Raw genomic sequence first — 17,266 nt, 5'->3', positions numbered from 1 at the left:
CTCTGAGTGGAGGCAGTGCTGCCCAGGAAAAAGGATTGCCTACACATTTGATTCTCATCTGCACCTTATTATTCGACTTGTTTAAAATGAGAAGTACCTCCTTTGGCACTTCTTGAAGGCACCAGTGGGTAATACTGATTGCTTCTCCCTTTCTCTTTAAACAGCTTTGTTGGCTGCAGAACTTCAGAGCAGGTGTGCCTCCTGTTCATGAACTCTACAGTGCCTGCCCATCTGCAAATCAGCATTTGCTTGCAAAACTTTCCTTTTTATTTACCTAGAACACAAAATTCACTGCTGAAGCTGGGTCCACAGCAACTTTTTTGAAATGCCCTTTGTGAGTCATATAAATCATCCACTTAGAACATCTGATTAACTTAAAGTAGGTGATTGACTTTAGGCAGGTTTCTTCTTACCTATTTGTAGTAAACTGGTCTTTTAGGCAGTAACTTTGGCTTCCACCAAAGGCATCCTCCCTGAGCAAGGAGGACATTAGAATTAAAGGCAAAAATCCAGGCACTGGCTGAGCATTTAAAGAAAGATTAGAAAGAAACACTCGACCTATACAGTTTCCAATTAATTCTAAGATAAAAATGAAACTGAGCTGGATTATCATGCCTGTTCTCCATTAGTCATTGATTTTCTACTGCTTCAAACTCTGGTAGATTGCTTTATAATGACAAGATTGTCTGCTTATTGGAGCAGCTAGGTACTACAGTAGTGGGTCTCACTACCATAGCCCATCAGAATTATCTGGAACGCTGGTCAAGACACAGATTTTGAGCCCCAGTCCCAGAGTTTCTGATTCAGTAGGTCTGGGGTGTGGCCAGAGAATTTGCATCTCTAACAGATTCCCAAGTGAGGCCGATACTTCCAGTCCGTGGACCACACTTTGAGAACCGCTGTACCATAGTAATGTGTCTAAATACAGATATCTTGCCAAACAATAAGATTTAGCCAAGAAGGAATGAATATGTCTGTTGCTGTATCACAACTAAATGGACACCTGTAATCGGGTAAAACCAAAAAGCACCACACTTACCTTGTTGGTCTGGTTATTCGGAGCAATACTCAATCCTTCATGTGCACTCACCCCTCGGGAGCTTGTGAAACTGCAGATACTGATCCATGTGAGGGAAGACCCCACGTTTTTCATTTCTCACCCATGATGATGCTGCCAGTCCACAGACCACACTTTTAATAGCAAAAGGCAAAAATAAACCCCATTTAATACAGCTTTTCATTAAGTTACTTACCACTAATTCAGAACAGAAGGCTATTGTTCTTGTAAACAGCTTTTGAAACATGCTTCAGTCCAGAGGCAGGTTTTTTGTCAGTGGTATTGGATTTATCAAAAAATAAATTTTTACTCTACAGCTTTGTAGGAGACAAATTCCTTAGAATTGCAGGGAGGAAAGTACTTATTCCTCTCAGTAAGGAAGATGCAGGAAAACAGAGGATATGGGATAGTAGAAGATGTGGTCTCATTTGCAGTTCTTTGGCCTCGGGGTCTCCTATAGCTTTATTTTGACCTGGTGCTAAGCTTCAGTGGTGTTCTGGCTTGTCATCCAGATTTTATACTCCAAAAAGAAAGACCTTGATTGGGCAGGTTTGCCACGATGTAGAAAAAGCAACCCTATTGGAAAGCGTTTGTCCTTAAACGGAAGAGTCACCATTGCCTTCAGCTGGTATGCTACTATGGGCAATGAATCGTAATGAAGCTCAGCTGCCAGTGCAACTGGTTTCAGCATCACCTGCAAGCATTTGTAGAGCTGTTTCTATCTAAGCAGAGACAGTCCCAAATATGCATATATTGGTTCACTGGTTACATTGGTTCTTTGATTCAATAGTATCAATGTTAATGTCTTGATTTTTATAATTGTACTGTTGTTATGTAGGAAGATGTCCTCATTCATAGGAAATATAAAGTATTTAAGAGAAAAGGGACAACATACTTGCAATTTACTCTCAAATGTTTCATAAAAAATAATGTACTCAAACACATATAGAGTGAAAAAAAGAATTTTTTTAAAAGTAAATGCGTTAAGATTTTCACAACTGGCCAGGCACAGTGGCTCACGTCTGTAATCCCAGAGCTTTGGGAGGCTGAGGCAGGCAGATCATTTGAGGTCAGGAGTTCGAGTCCAGCCTGACCAACATGGTGAAACCCCATCTCTACTAAAAATACAAAAAATCAGCCGGGCATGGTGGTACATGTCTGTAATCCCAGCTACTCAGGAGGTTGAGGCAGGAGAATCGCTTGAACCCAGGAGGCAGAGGGAGGTTGCAGTGAGCAGAGATTGTGCCATTGCACTCCAGCCTGAGCAACAGAGTGAGACTGCATCTCAAAAATTAAAAAAAAAAAACTACTGAGAAATGTGGGTGAAGGATAATCAGAAGTCTTTGGTATTATTCTTACAATTTTTCTGTAAGTCTGGAATTATTTAACGTACAAAGTAAAATATTTTTAACCATATGTATCAGTGCCTGGCCAGACCAGTTACTCAAATCTCTGAGTGGGGACTATATATCAGTGTTTTAAAACTCCCCAATTAAGTATACAGTACAAGGGTTGAGAATCTTTGCTAATCACTCAATGCCTGTTTTTCCCAATATAATTTATTTATGTATGCTCTAGATGCTTGTCAAATAATATAGATGCTTTTGACTGTGTTTCCTTATTCTGGTGCATGTTGTCTACCATTAGTTTTGGTACGAAATGTCTAGTAGCTTTCTGGAGGGAGCTGCTGTGTGAGCATAGAGAGACGGGTGCACATTACCTGAGAGCAGCCCCTTTGTATAGGTACAAGGGAAACTAACACTGAGCTAGAAAAAGGTGTAGATTTGTGTTTCAGATAAAATATTACATTTTTAACATATTTGCATATTTACATGCATATATATATATGGCTATTTTTTTGGTGTTTTTTTTTTTGTGAGATGGAGTCTTGCTCTGTCACCCAGGCTGGAGTGCAGTGGCACGATCTCGGCTCACTGCAAGCTCCACCTCCCGGGTTCACGCCATTCTCCTGCCTCAGCCTCCTGAGTAGCTGGGACTACAGGCGCCCGCCACCACTCCCAGCTAATTTTTTGTATTTTTAGTAGAGACGGGGTTTCACCTTGTTAGCCAGGATGGTCCCGATCTCCTGACCTCGTGATCTGCCCACCTCGGCCTCCCAAAGTGCTGGGATTACAGGCGTGAGCCACCGCGCCTGGCCGCATATATATTTTATACAGGTGTTTCTGCATGTATCTATACTAATATAAAAAGCATACTTTCTGGACTCCTGGGTAATTTTAAGTAAGGAGGGATTCTTTTATTTTTGATAATAGACTGGGTCTCTCTGCCTGTCCAGGCTCTTCAGAATCATGCTTTTGTTCAGTCTGACTTCCTTCTTCTCCTGTTCTCCCTTAAGCTACCGTTCTACCCAAAACTGGCTAGAAGGCCTTTCTGTTTTCCCTTTCTGTGTGGTAGAGACTTCACTTAAATCATAAACTCAATGTCTTTATATCTCCTCAACTTTACTAGCACAGATCCCCAAGGCTTTACTCAATAGGTAAAGGGAAGCTTCTAGAATTTAGAAAACTTTTTAAACTAATAAAACGTGAATTTTGTGCTTAGCTTTGGCATCAATGAGTCTCAAAATATCACATGAAATTCTGAACTTGTTCTAAGCAGTATGGCCCATTCCTTCAAATAATGAACATTATTGAGTCAATTGGTCAGGAAATGTGTGGGACACAACTCTATTAGAGATTTGGGGAGAGCAAAAAGTCATTGCTTTAATATCTCAAAACTATTATCTGAATTTCACAGGTACAACATAATCATGAGCAACAGCTACTATTTCTTCAAGACACTTCTTACTCAAACCCTCTTCTTTGCTTGCTTTGTCCTAACTGTCCCTAGCTCTCTTTCTTTCCCCTCTACCCTTCTGATTCTAACAACCCTCACCGTGTGCTCAATCTCTTGCTCTACTGACTCACTCACACTGGATAAGATTCTTCTATTTTAATCTTCATTAATCAGTCTCAAACACAGCTGGCTCCATGCTCAGGTATAGCGGAGGAGGGAAACTCGACTATGTACTAAGAAATTGGGGAGCAGCTTCCACGTGTTGAGTAAAGTTTACGGTCAGACAAAAGAGCATGAGTCTTAATTCATGACCAGGCTGAAAAATGTCCCAAGTTGCTGAAAATTGATTCTGGATGATATTTGGCAAGGTAACTTCTTCAATCATATGTCAAAATGAGTTACTGATGGAAAGCTAAGTGATCAAATCTCAATAAAGAAGCTGGATGGCCCATATTGAATACTGGTTATAGAAGACAAGAAGTGCAGGTATCAGCCAGAGTTTTCTAGAACACTTAAAATTCCGATCCCAGATCTTTTGACCTAAGAAAGTATGATGTATCCATTTTCTCCACCATGCCAGCAGGCTTAATGAATATAGATGGTTCACCTGGGCTCTGAAGTGGCAAACAGCAGTCACCCCTCCACAAAATCAATGAAAGCCCTGCAGAGCTGGACTCCCAACTGCATTTGTCACAAAGAGGCAACCAGCATTCATCGAAGACACCCAGAAATCCCAGCACCTCCTCATTTTTTCTAAGGTAAAGCCAACTTTTCAATGATGTTTTACTTCTTACCATTCAAGAACTTCATAGCACATCTTATAGTTTCAGGCTTATTATGTACTTAGATTCTGCAGCAAATTGGTAGGAGGTTGGGGAGAAGAGAAATTATGCCACAGTGGTATTTGACAGAAGACATATCTCTGAGCTATCTGCTGCCTGATTAAAAAAAAAAAAAAGATTTTGCCAAGATAATCCATATTTACACTGGAGAGTTTGAAATAACTGTGTTACACCTGTAGATTAAACTAGGCCATCAAGAAGCCACATTAACTTGCAGAAAACTGCCCAGGCTCTCACAGTACTCCTACTAGGTTACATGTATCCTCAACACTTCCTGAGAATACTACAGAATCAAAGTTGTTAAAACCAATATATTTCTTTAATACAGTCGTTGGCTTACATACCCTACATGCTGCCTGGGCTCTTATAACCTATAGAGTCACAGACGGGAATTTTCAGCATAAGGGCCAAGAATAGTTTTACTTTTCTATGTGGTCAAAGGGACCCATGCAACTGTGATTATTCTCTTTTGCTTGGACCTAAGAACCTCAAAGCCAAATTTTCAACTCAACTTTAATAACAATATTCAAGCCTGTGGGCCACCTGTATTGTGATCTTACATATTGCTTTTCTGGCTTGTTTTTTGGTTGGTTGTGATTTTCTATTTACTCCTTAGGGTTGTCTAAGGTAAGGAAGGATTGCTCTTCTGGTTTGTTTTCTTGCTGGTTGTGATTTTTTATTTACTGCTTAGGTTGTCTAAGGTAAGGAAGGAAAAAAAGAAAGCAGGGAGGGAAGAATAGAAGTAGGAAGGAAGGAAAAAATGAAAGAAGGGAGGGAAGAATAGAAGTAGGAAGGAAGGAATTTGTTGAAATGAGATTAGACTATTTAAGGACTCACCAATGGAGAATATATCCTTTTCTCCTGCTTGATGTCACTGGAGAACAAAAAACTTTGATCACTTTCATGGGCACCAAATTCTTCTTAAAGAAATAAAAAAGATTCTTTAACACAAGCTATGTGGCTTATTTTAGCCAAATAGTAACAGTAGGCTTCACCTGCACAAAGGAGAAAAGTGAAAGCTAGGTGACCAGGAGAAAGACATTGGCCAAACCAACATAAGAGTTGCTCTCTTCTAAGCAGAACTGTAAAACTCTGCATAGTGCATGCTCACAGGACAAGGACCCTTTAGCCCCCTCTGGACCTACACCACCAGCTCTCACACAAGCCATAAGGAGTGACAGCAAGGGACAGTGCTGCTGTGTTAGATACACTTCCCTGGTGCTGCCCACCCCACCACTCAAATGGTATATCAAATGCCCCAAGTGTCTCAGCTCCCACCCAGCTGTGTGGCTATCCCTCTGGGACACTCTTTCTCTGTGATATCCTTACAACTTTAAGTGAAAGCAACGGAATCCTAGTAGAACATAATGAAACATAGATTTAGAAACATATTGGAGTACATGAAACTTTAGTAGGCTCCTGAGAGATATAAACAGAACAAATAGCATGGTTTTTTGCAGAGCCATGGTTGAGATGGGTAGAAAAATCCCCATGGAATTTTAATAATATCCCTTTGCATGTAGGCTTTCATGGGAATATTCCCACAGTTGTCAGAGTTCTATCCAGATTATAAACCAGTGTAATAAATTAAATTTTTAAAAAGAAAGAAACAAGAGCCACAGTCCCTGGGTAGAGTTGATTGCTACCATTTTGTAAAGGCAGCCACAGCTGCAGGATGCCAAAGCCAAGAGGAGAGTTAGACCAACAACAATGTGATTCCCATGGGTCTGCATCTGCTTGTTCCTTCAGCTGGTGTGTTATCTCCCTCCAACAGGAACATAAATAAATGTTGCCTCAGACAGAAACTGCAGCATCAAATATAAAAGCTGTGTATTTGAAATTAATTGCTTTCTGGCACAATTCCCTAAAAAATGACATGCTTTCAGTTGAAGTGCTTCCATGTAAGGCCAATTAAACAAGAGGGGCAACAACTGGGCTGAGGTCAATAAGGGATGTTGGTGATTGTTCAGCAATGAGACAGGCTGTTCTGGTCACCATCTGTGGAAGAAAGCTAGGATGCCGTTTTCAACAGAGGTTGCCAGTTCCTGCAGGAAGCAAGATAACAAATGGAAGGAAACCAGAGCTTCAGAAGAAAATTTTCCCTTTCTTCTAGTTCTGTCTTCTTTATTCATTCATCAGAGTTACCTCTATTCTTCCCAAGTCCTAATCCTGGGGAGAATCGGTCATTTGACATATTGAGAGACCTTGGTGTGAGCATGGTTCTAGGTTTATTCTGCCCCAGAATAGCTGTCACTAAATCATACTTGATTTTAACAACTTAAAGTATGATTTGCATATCATAAAATTCACTCATTTCGAATATACAATTCAATAATTATAATATCACCACAGTACAGTTTTGGAATATTTTCATCACCCCCAAAAGATGCCTCATGCCCGCTTACATTTAGTCAATCGTAGTTCCCACTGCCAGTCTCATACAACCACTAGTGTGCTTTCTGTATTTATATATTTATATACAATTTGGACATTTTATACAAATGGAATTATGCTGGGAAGGCAGGTAACTAACAAGTATCCACTATTCCAGGTAAAGAAAAATTAAGTCTATAAACAAATTCTCCCCCTCTTTCCTTTTAGACTTGTAAGGGATTTTTCACATTTAAATCTTTCGTCCATTTGAAATTTATCCACAGTAAAGCTTCAGCTTTTTTCCAGATGTAGCCCAATTGTTTTAGTTTACTTTATGAAATGGACATATTTTTTCCTATTGGTTTCAGATGCTACCTTTATTGAATAGTGAATTCCTATACGTTTTTGCTTTTAGTTTCCTACTGTAATTTTTTTTCCTATTTCTTTATATTCCATCAATCTCTCTTTATGTGCCATTGCCACATCTTTAAAATTGTTTTTATACCTGGTAGTACTATCCGCACTGTTAGCTCTTATTTTAAAAATTGATTCTTGCCATTTTTATTCACCTATTTTTTTCACAATGAACTTTATCCTTGGTGGGGAAGACCTTTGTAATGCCACTCAAAATGCAGAAATCATTAATACCACGATATGTTTGTCTACATGAAATTAAGTTCTTCTGAAAGATGAACTAAAACAAATAAAAATCCATAAACGGAGTCAAAGTCAAAAGACAGTGCATCTTTTCAATAAACATTCTGCAACTCATATCATTGATGATGGGCTAATAATGCTGATGTACAAGGAGTTCCTAGAAATAAAAAGACCAAAAACTCAACAGAAAATAAGCAAAAATATATTAATGTATAATTCGCAGAACAAGGCTGTTCTTACCCGCCGTTAGACAGCCTCACATTCAGTCTTGCTTTTTCTTCTCTGGATGGTGGCCCTAACCAAGATAACTGTAAACAAATTCAACATGCTTTAGGTGAAGGAAGAAAATAGACAATCTCTGCTCTATTTTCAGATAGAAAATATGGCATGTGGGGTATTGGAAGCCCACATACCAAGACCACTAAAGAAATCCACGGATGGTTGTAAACTATGATAGTATCTCAAATGAGGAATTAAGAAAGGGAAGTTATAGACTGGTTTTAGGATAATTATTAATCAAGACCTGGGCAGGGACTGTTCAGAACTTATAAATCAGATGATTTGCTGGAATGAGCAATGGTTCTATCTTTGAAACACATGGATTCCTGCAGAGTTACTGTTAAAACAGTTTTTTTATGCTCTAATCTTAGAACATATGGGTCTGAAGGTACTGGTATTCCAACAACTGGAGTTTTGATAGTTCTGTTGCATGTCATCATTTGAAGCATTTTATCTGTTTTGTGAGTCATAGTGCAGGATTACAGATTGTGATTCCTGTTTTCATTTCTCATGGTTTATATGGCACTTGGATATCCCCCATAACTAATCCATTAGGTATATACTATAATCTTCATTTTATTGATGAGAAAAGTGATGCAACAAGATTTTAAGTATTTTTGTCTAGAGTCTCAAGTTACTAAGTAGCAGAATTGGATTTTAAACCCATGTTTGTATGTCTCCAAAGCCTGCTTTGAACATTTATCCACATGCCACTAACACAGGGATTCTTTACTTGGTGTACATGAAATATCTCCAAGATGCTTCATAATTTCTGCAATATTGGATGCTAATTTTGGAATGTGTGTATTTGTTGGGGGGAAGGGAGATAATCCATTTATCCATCCAATTCTCAATGGATGGTTAGGTCAACTAACAAAAAAGTCTAAAAAATCTTTGCCCGAGAGAAACTGTCTCCCTAAACTGAGGACAGCTCAGCCCCACCTTAGGGTAGGGAGAGGACATCTATTTATTTTAAACAGCAGAGTGAGCAGAGTGACCTCGTTCAGAGCTATTGAATGGGTTGGGTTTCTCATTTGTAGCTCTGCTGGAATAAAATAAAGAGCTGAGAGGAAGCAGACAACGACCTTGGATTGGGAACCAACAGAAAAGAGAATCCACGGTTTCTATCTAACCAGGGAAATTGCCTTGGGAAAGTCATGCAATACATCTGAAAGTCATCCAGTGCCTCTGGCTCTCTAAATCAAGTTCATCTATCCCAGACAGATCCAAAAAGAAAGTGATTTCAACAGAATTAATATATTCTCTATGTGGTTCATGCAAATCTGAAATAAAAACTAGACTTTCTAGTTTCTTCCAAGCAAGGTCTCTCAGAAGTCTGCCTTTTTAAAATGAAAAAAAAAGAAATTAAATTCATAGTGTAATAGGTGAGTTTGTTTTCTCAAGAACAAGAAAAATTACTTTAACTCATTTGTTCATGTGACTAAGTTTTTCAAGTACTAATAGAAAAGGAGTTGAGAATTAACAAAAGAGGAGGTGATAGCTTATGCGCACACAACACACACACACACACCCCTCCATGAGCTCCTCCCTCATGGCTTGTTGCCAACTATGATCTCCAGAACAAAGCATATAAAATTTCTTGAGAAGAGAGATTATAAAGTAACAGCAATGGCAAAAATATGCTTATAAAGGATTCAGCATCAAAACTGCCAAGCAGCCCAAAGGATGCTGCCAAAGTGAATTGTCTCTAGTTTGTGAATCGTCTCTATTTTGTGGAAACTGAATATTCTCTAGGTTTCTTTTAAGGCTTCATTTCAGGCTTTTCTTTTCTTCTGCTTATCACAATTGCATCCAACCTGCAGCTGTTATGCACATTTCAGAATAATTGTTTATTTATAATAATGTATTGTTTGTCTAAATGGAGAAGGGAGAGATCAAACTCTTTCTGTCCATCTGGAGCTGGTGAGCAGCTGGATAAAATCAGGGAGTTGATATACTTTGTTCTCTAAGTAGCTCACCACCTTAACACTCCAGTCCAGCCAGAGCTGTTTCCCTGGATGTATGCTGGTCTGTGTCATCTCATCTTCTCCATTATTCTTCAGCCTTCTGGCTGGGGGCTTGGAATTTTCACCTCCTATGAAACAAGTGTCTGAGAATTCATGAGAAGAGACTGCCACACCAGGGCAGAGCACCTTCAATAGTCAGAGACTGAAATTAACCATAACCAGACAGCCTGCATGCCTGCAGTCAAATTATTCATATTATAGAGGAAACACAACAGCAATTTTGTGACTGAAAAAGATTGCTTAGATCACGCCTTGGCAAAACCATAAACAAGAATTAGGAACAAGCAAAAAACAAAACAAAACAAACACAGTGCGCTTTATAGCCCTCAGGATGTTCAGCTGGTGGTGGCTCACATCTGGACTGTATGCCACCAAGAAACATTGAAATGAGTCTTTGCTAGAGGCTCTCTCTGAGAGCCAAAAGATGAACTAGTAACTTCGGAAATGTGCAAATGTGTATCTAATGTGAGCATTCTAAAGCTTGTCTGAGGAAAAGTACTTAAATTGGATACCTATGTTGTCCCAAGGTTTTATAATATACAGTTGACTCTTGAATAATGTGAAGATAATGGGTGCAGACCTGCCACACAGGCAGAAATGTGTTTACAACGTTTGACTCCCAAAAAAACTTGACTATTAGGTTGGTGCAAAAGTAACTGCAGTTTTTGCCATTAAAAGTAATTAAAAGTAATGGCAAAAACTGCAGTTGCTTTTGCACCAACCTAATACTAACAGCCTACTGTCGACTAGAAACCTTACTGATAATATGAACAGTCAATTAACACATATTTTATATGTTGTATGAATTATGTACTGTATTCTTGCAATAAAGTAAGCTAGAGAAAAGTAATGTTATTTTTAAATGATAAGAAAGAGAAGATACATTTACTATTCACTAAGTGGAAGTGGATCATGATAAAGTTCTTCATCCTTGTGGTCTTCACATTTAGTAGGTTGAGGAGGAGGAAGAAGAAGAGGGATTTATCTTGTTCTTTAAGAGGCGGCAGAGGCAGAAGAAAATCCACATATAAGTGGACCTGCATAGTTCAAACCTGTGTTGTTCAAGGGTCAACTGTACAGTCAGTTCATTTATTTTATTGTGCTGTGACATTAATATATGTAATCAAAAAATAGTAAATCTAGATATAACAAATAGCCTCAAGTTGGGATCATAACCATCCAAATTACTACATTGTTTGTCCATAAATTCCAAGAAGTCCAGGTTTCAAAGTCATTTCTTTATAGTCATTATGGTCTTCCAAGTTTGCTTATTCTCACATTTGGTACATGATCTGTGAGGTTATTGGGGCACTCTATTAGTCCATTTTCACGCTGCTGATAAAGACATACCTGAGACTGGGTAATTTACTGAGGAAAAGAGGCTTAATGGACTCACAGTTCCACGTGGCTGGGGAGGCCTCACAATCATGGTGGAAGGCATCAGGCACATCTTACATGGCAGCAGAAAAGAAAGAATAAGAACCAAGCGAAAGGGGTTTCCCCTTATAAAACAATCAGATGCCACAAGAACAGTACGGGGGAAACCACCCCCATGATCCAATTATCTCCCACCGCATCCCTCCCACAACATGTGGGAATTATGTGAGCTACAATTCAAGATGAGATTTGGTGGGGACACAGCCAAACTATATCAATCACCATAGTTTATAAAATACTTAAGAATCTAAGTTTCAGGGACTACAATCAATACAAATACAACCAGACTTTATATTTCTGGGGAAAATTGTTAGACTATCACTCTAAGACTAGCTTACTATCTTTCACCAGTCTGGGAAAAAATGGAAATAAAATCTTGGTACATCATACAGGACTAAGGTCAAATCAAAAACAGATAAGGCCTAATAAGTCCTGAAACTCAACTTTGATTAAATCATGGTTATTAGCCAATATCCTGCTTGGCCAACAGAAATATATTAAATTCTTAATGTGGGAAGATAACATCATCCAGAGACTCTAAAATGTTTTATAAGCAATGCCTGGCATTCAATGAAAATTACCAAACATGAAAGAACAAGAACACATCAGCAAAAACAGACAACAGAAGTAGACTCAAATGTGAACCAGATATTAAAACAATTAGACAAGGACACCGAAAAATCTATAATTAATATAATTAAGACAATCAAGAAGTAGGTGCAGAATTTTACCTGGGAACTGGTATTTACAAGAAAGAATCAAAGGAATTTCAGAACTGAGAAAATATTGGCTAAAACTAAATTAATTCAGAAGATGAGTTTAACAAAAGAATAAAGAACTAGTATATTCAAATCAAGAGATGAATTACACTGAGTATTAAAATGTATGGGACACAGTGGAAAGTTCTAATGTACATGTAATTAAAGAACCAGAAAGATGGAGAAGTATGAAGCAATATTTGAATACATAACACCTAAGAAATTTCTAAAACAGAAATAAGGCATCAAGCCACAGACTCAAGAAACTCTGTTAAAACCAATCAGGATTAACCTAAAGACAATCAAACCTAGAAACTTTATAGTAAAACAGCTCAAACTGAAGACAAAGACAAAATCCCAAAAGAAGCTGGATTATGCATTTCTATCAAAACCTACAGATATCACCAAACTAAAGGATGAAACTTTAGAATGATCTTTAATGCAGTGAAGGACAAGACGAAGGTTCCCAGTTTTTCAACTGTTCATTAATTCCAAGTCTTTTCTTTATGATCATTATGGCCTTCCAGGTTTTTTTGTTGTTGTTATTCAGGTTTTTTGCTTCACATTTTAGGGACGGTTTTAGAAGCTAGAATTATGTTAAGTGTCTACCCAAAGAAGCCATGATGAGTACAAATACAAACAGGTATTGTTGCCAGCCAATACAATAATATGAAAAAGAAATACATTTTAAGCATTTGAAAGATTTAGATTATTCTCCTTATTTAGATGCTGTTAATCTATTGGCAAAATATTATGACCGATTATAGAGAATAAGATTAATATACAAAACTTCATACTCTTCCTAAACACCACTAACTGAATAATAACAAAATTTCTGCGGAACTTGACAAGCTTTGATAAGTTGTATTTCTTCTGCAAAATTAATCTTATTTTTGGCATTTTCATATCATTGATATGAAACAGAAAAGGCCAAAAATAACTTAAGATTAATTTTGCAGAAGAAATACAAAGCATAGAAATATGATATTAATACATACTACAAAGCATAGTGATTAATATTAATGCATGTGGTATAAATAAATATAATATGAAAAAAATAAATAGTACTTGTTATAGTTTGGATATTTGACCCCTCCAAACCTCATATTGAAATTTGATCCACAATGCTGGAGGTGGGGCCTATTGGGAAGTGTTTGGATCATGGGGCAAATCCCACATAAATGGCTTGCTGCCATTCTTACAATAGTGAGTTCTCACTGTATTCATCTTCATGACAGCTGGTTGTTAAAAAATATCTTAGCATCTTCCCCCTTTCTTGTACACACCATCTTGATTTCACCTTTCCCATGTATGGAACCAGCCTGAAGCCCTTAACAGAAGCAGACACTGGTGCCATGTTTCTTGTATAGCAGGGGTGTCCAATCTTTTGGCTTCCCTGGGCCCCATTGGAAGAAGAAGGATTGTCTTGGGCCATACAGAAAACACACTAACGATAGCTAATGAGCTTTAAAAAATTGCAAAAAAAAAAAAAAAAACTCATATGGTTTTAAGAAAGTTTATGAATTTGTGTTGGGCTGCATTCAAAGCCATCCTGGGCTGCATGTGGCCTGCAGGCTGCAGGCTGGTCAAGCTTGCTGTACAGCCTGCAGAACTGTAATACAAATAAACCTCTTTTTTTAATAAATTAAATTACTCAGCCTTAAGTGTTCCTTAGCAACACTAAATGGACTATGAAAGTACTAAAAGTAATTCATAAGAATTAAAATCTTCTATGTAGTTGCTGTTTTTAGCATTTTGATTATTTTATGGTTAGAGATGGTTTTCTTAGAGTTTATCCTTCTTGGTGTTTATTGAACTTCTCAGACTTGTGAGTTGCTCTTTTTCATCAAATTTGGAAAATTCTTGGCCATTATCTCTTCAAATTCTTTTTGTCCTAATGTCTCCCCTATTCCTCCTGGACCCCAAGTACAATCCTATTAAACAGCTTATTATTGTCCCATGAGTCACCAATGCACTCTCTCATATTTTTTTCAGCAAGTTTCCCTCTGTGTGTTATGCTTTATAGTTTTTGTTGCTATGTCTTTAAGTCCATTGATTTTTTTCTACATAATCCAATCTGCTGTTAATGTCATCAATATTCCCCAATCTGTTTGCTCATTGTGTTATCTTTTTCTTTAAATTTCAGGCATACTATAACTTTTCAAAAAGTCCTTGCCTGCTAACTGCAACATATCTTCTATCCCAGCCTTTTCCTGTTTGTCAGGTTTTTCTTCTGGTTGTAGCTCACATTTTCTTATTTCTTCCCATATCTAGTAATTTTTCTTTGTGTACTAGACATTGTATATGTTATATAGTTGAGAACCTAATTTTTTGTGTGTTCCATTAAAGAATGTTAAGGTTTATTCTGGCAGGTAATTGACTGGAAGATAAGCTTGATCTTGCCATGGCTTATTGTTAGTACTTCTTAGTATAGGTCCAGAGTAACCCTTATTCTAAAATAAGGTGTAATCTTACTCAAAGACAGAGTTTTTGGCATCTCAGCTAAATGCATGGCTGAGATGCCCAAAGCTGCCTGATCAGAAATTTAACATCTCTCAAAACTGAATGATATCTAAAATACTAGTTCAGCTTGTGGTGCCCTGCAGCATTTCTCTGTCACAACTGAAGAAATTGCATGCCGTGCCAGTATAGTTTAGTATTAAGCCAAGAGTTAAGGGGTACCTATGCAGATTTATAAAATTCCTTCTCTGAATATATGTTTTCTCCAGTACCACTCTCTGTACATTTCAGCCTTGCAGCATCCCCAAACTCTGATCTCTGTTTCTTCTACCCAGAAGGACAGTTACTTTCTGCTTGTTCCAATTCCCTGTGCAATTGTTTGGAACAAGCACCAGCCAGAAATCCAGGGTGAATGTTGAGCTCTCCTTGAGTATCTCCATTTGCTCAAGGATCAAAGCCTTGCACTACCTATTGTTCAATATCTGAAACCAGTTGCTTCAAATATTTAATCCAGTTCTATCATTGTTTATAGCAGGAGATTAACCCTATAACTATCACTCCATCAAGGAAAGAACAGGTAGTCTATCTAATTCTTTTAGCCTCTTCCACATTTCAGTTTTACATTTATCTTTGTCTCTCTATTATCCTCTCCATTGCATCTATTCATCCTTGCGTTCCTCATAATTTATCTTTTATTCTTAAATGGTTTTTGTCTTTTTCTTCCATTTCCTTTCTGAGCTCTACCAACTTTTGTTTTATACCTCCCTGTTTTTGATTTTTTCTACTCTGAGTCATGTACGCTTTCACATACGCAATTGCTCATTTAATGATATTTAATTCATAAACAGTATTTGTTACAATGTTCTTCATTTTCATGACTTTTTGGCAACATTTTAATATGCTAAAGGTTTGATACTAATTTACATTTTCTTATAATAACTTTAAACAGGTGCTGGTTTCTTATGTTTGTATTATTATTATTATTTTATCGGATTTTTGCAATACCAGGAATGTGGACATTCACAATACCAGGAAATTCCATGTGGAGAGGAGTTTTATAAGCAGGGAAAGGGAGGGCAAGTGGTTTCATAATTCAGAAGTCAGAATTGCCATATTCAGTTTCTACAGTGAAAAACAGGGTTTTTCTCCTTCTTTTTTCCCCCTCTTTTTTTCCCTTATTCTGGAAAACTATTTTGTTTCAGTAGGTTCTTTATCTGAAATAGGAAGCCTAAAGAGACACCAACAGCCTCAAGGTACCAGTAATTCCCCAAAAGAGGGACTTACCAGACTTCCACTTCCTTTTGACTTCCCAGTGACTCTGATCCACTAGATTACAGATATCTTCTTAGGATTTGCCAACCACGGTGGGACCTTTTTCTACTAGAGGTAAAATAGTTAATGTGGGGAGTTATGGTTTCTGCTTGAACATGTAAATAGCTTGGAAGTCATCACCTCCATCTTTACAAGGGAAATCTGAACAAACTAAAAATCAAAGACTTTTCTTGGACCCACCAAGAGAATTGAGGTCACAGGGCAAACCAACTCCCAAATATGGAGAGAGGTACATGCAGAAAGATACAGCAACCAATATCTACTTACTTGGAGCAGAAGCTTCTAGAGACATAAACTGGTATAAATACTTAAATGGTGACTCTGATGAATTTCTGGAGGCTAAGTGTTTACTAGCATGAGATTGAGAAGGAGTTCCCACACTTTTGTGGTCCTTCTCTTCAGTAGTTCCACTAGGTTGACATTGTATGTATCTCAAAAATATGTCCTCATGGCTCTTTTAACTGGAGTGGAAGAACAGCCAGTGTAAAATATGCCAGCTGTTTCTAAAGGAAAAAAAAAAAAGCCCACTTGCCAGGAAAAAGAAGATGGCCAGCACTCAATTCTGAACCCTTACTCCAGAAAGAGAAGAGAAATTCTTCCAGCTCAAGTCTCCAGTTTTCCTATGTCACCTAAAGCAGTAGAAAACACACTAGTTCACAGAGATTAGAGTTCAAATAAATAGATTAGGAATATTGCAGCCAGAAAGGTAGGAGGGACAAAGAGACAAAAGCTACACCACTGGAGAAACACTGGTGAAGATCACAGCCTCAAACACCGAGGTAATAGAAGGCTGAGACTTAATCAGAAGATTATACAGGGGGCCAGTGTAATAACTGTGCTTGCAGCTGTAAGAACTGCAGGAGAAAAATGTTCTTTAAGGAATAGAACATAGAAAAACCCACAATCAAGAAGTGAAACAAAAACAAGGATGCCAGAGGAGACTGAAATGTTTGGTACCTACATCTATGAGCAACACTAAACACAACCCAACTCCTAACCAGAATAACGTAAGTCCTCAATTTACCTGTTTCCCATTACTCAATATAAAAAAGAAGAAGACATGCCAGAAGAAGAACATACACAATCTGAAAAGATAAAGCAAGCATTAGAATAAGACATACGACACAGGTGTTGGAATTATCAGACAGCGCATTTAAAATAACTATGATTAATATGTTAAGAGTGCAAATGGTAAAAGTAGCCTAAGCAAAAGCTTTAAGAAAAAATCAAAATGAAATGCTAGAAATA

Source organism: Pan paniscus, chromosome 16, assembly GCF_029289425.2.
Source record: "Pan paniscus chromosome 16, NHGRI_mPanPan1-v2.0_pri, whole genome shotgun sequence".
NCBI classification, from domain to species: domain Eukaryota; kingdom Metazoa; phylum Chordata; class Mammalia; order Primates; family Hominidae; genus Pan; species Pan paniscus.
This window is presented reverse-complemented; position numbering follows the sequence as displayed.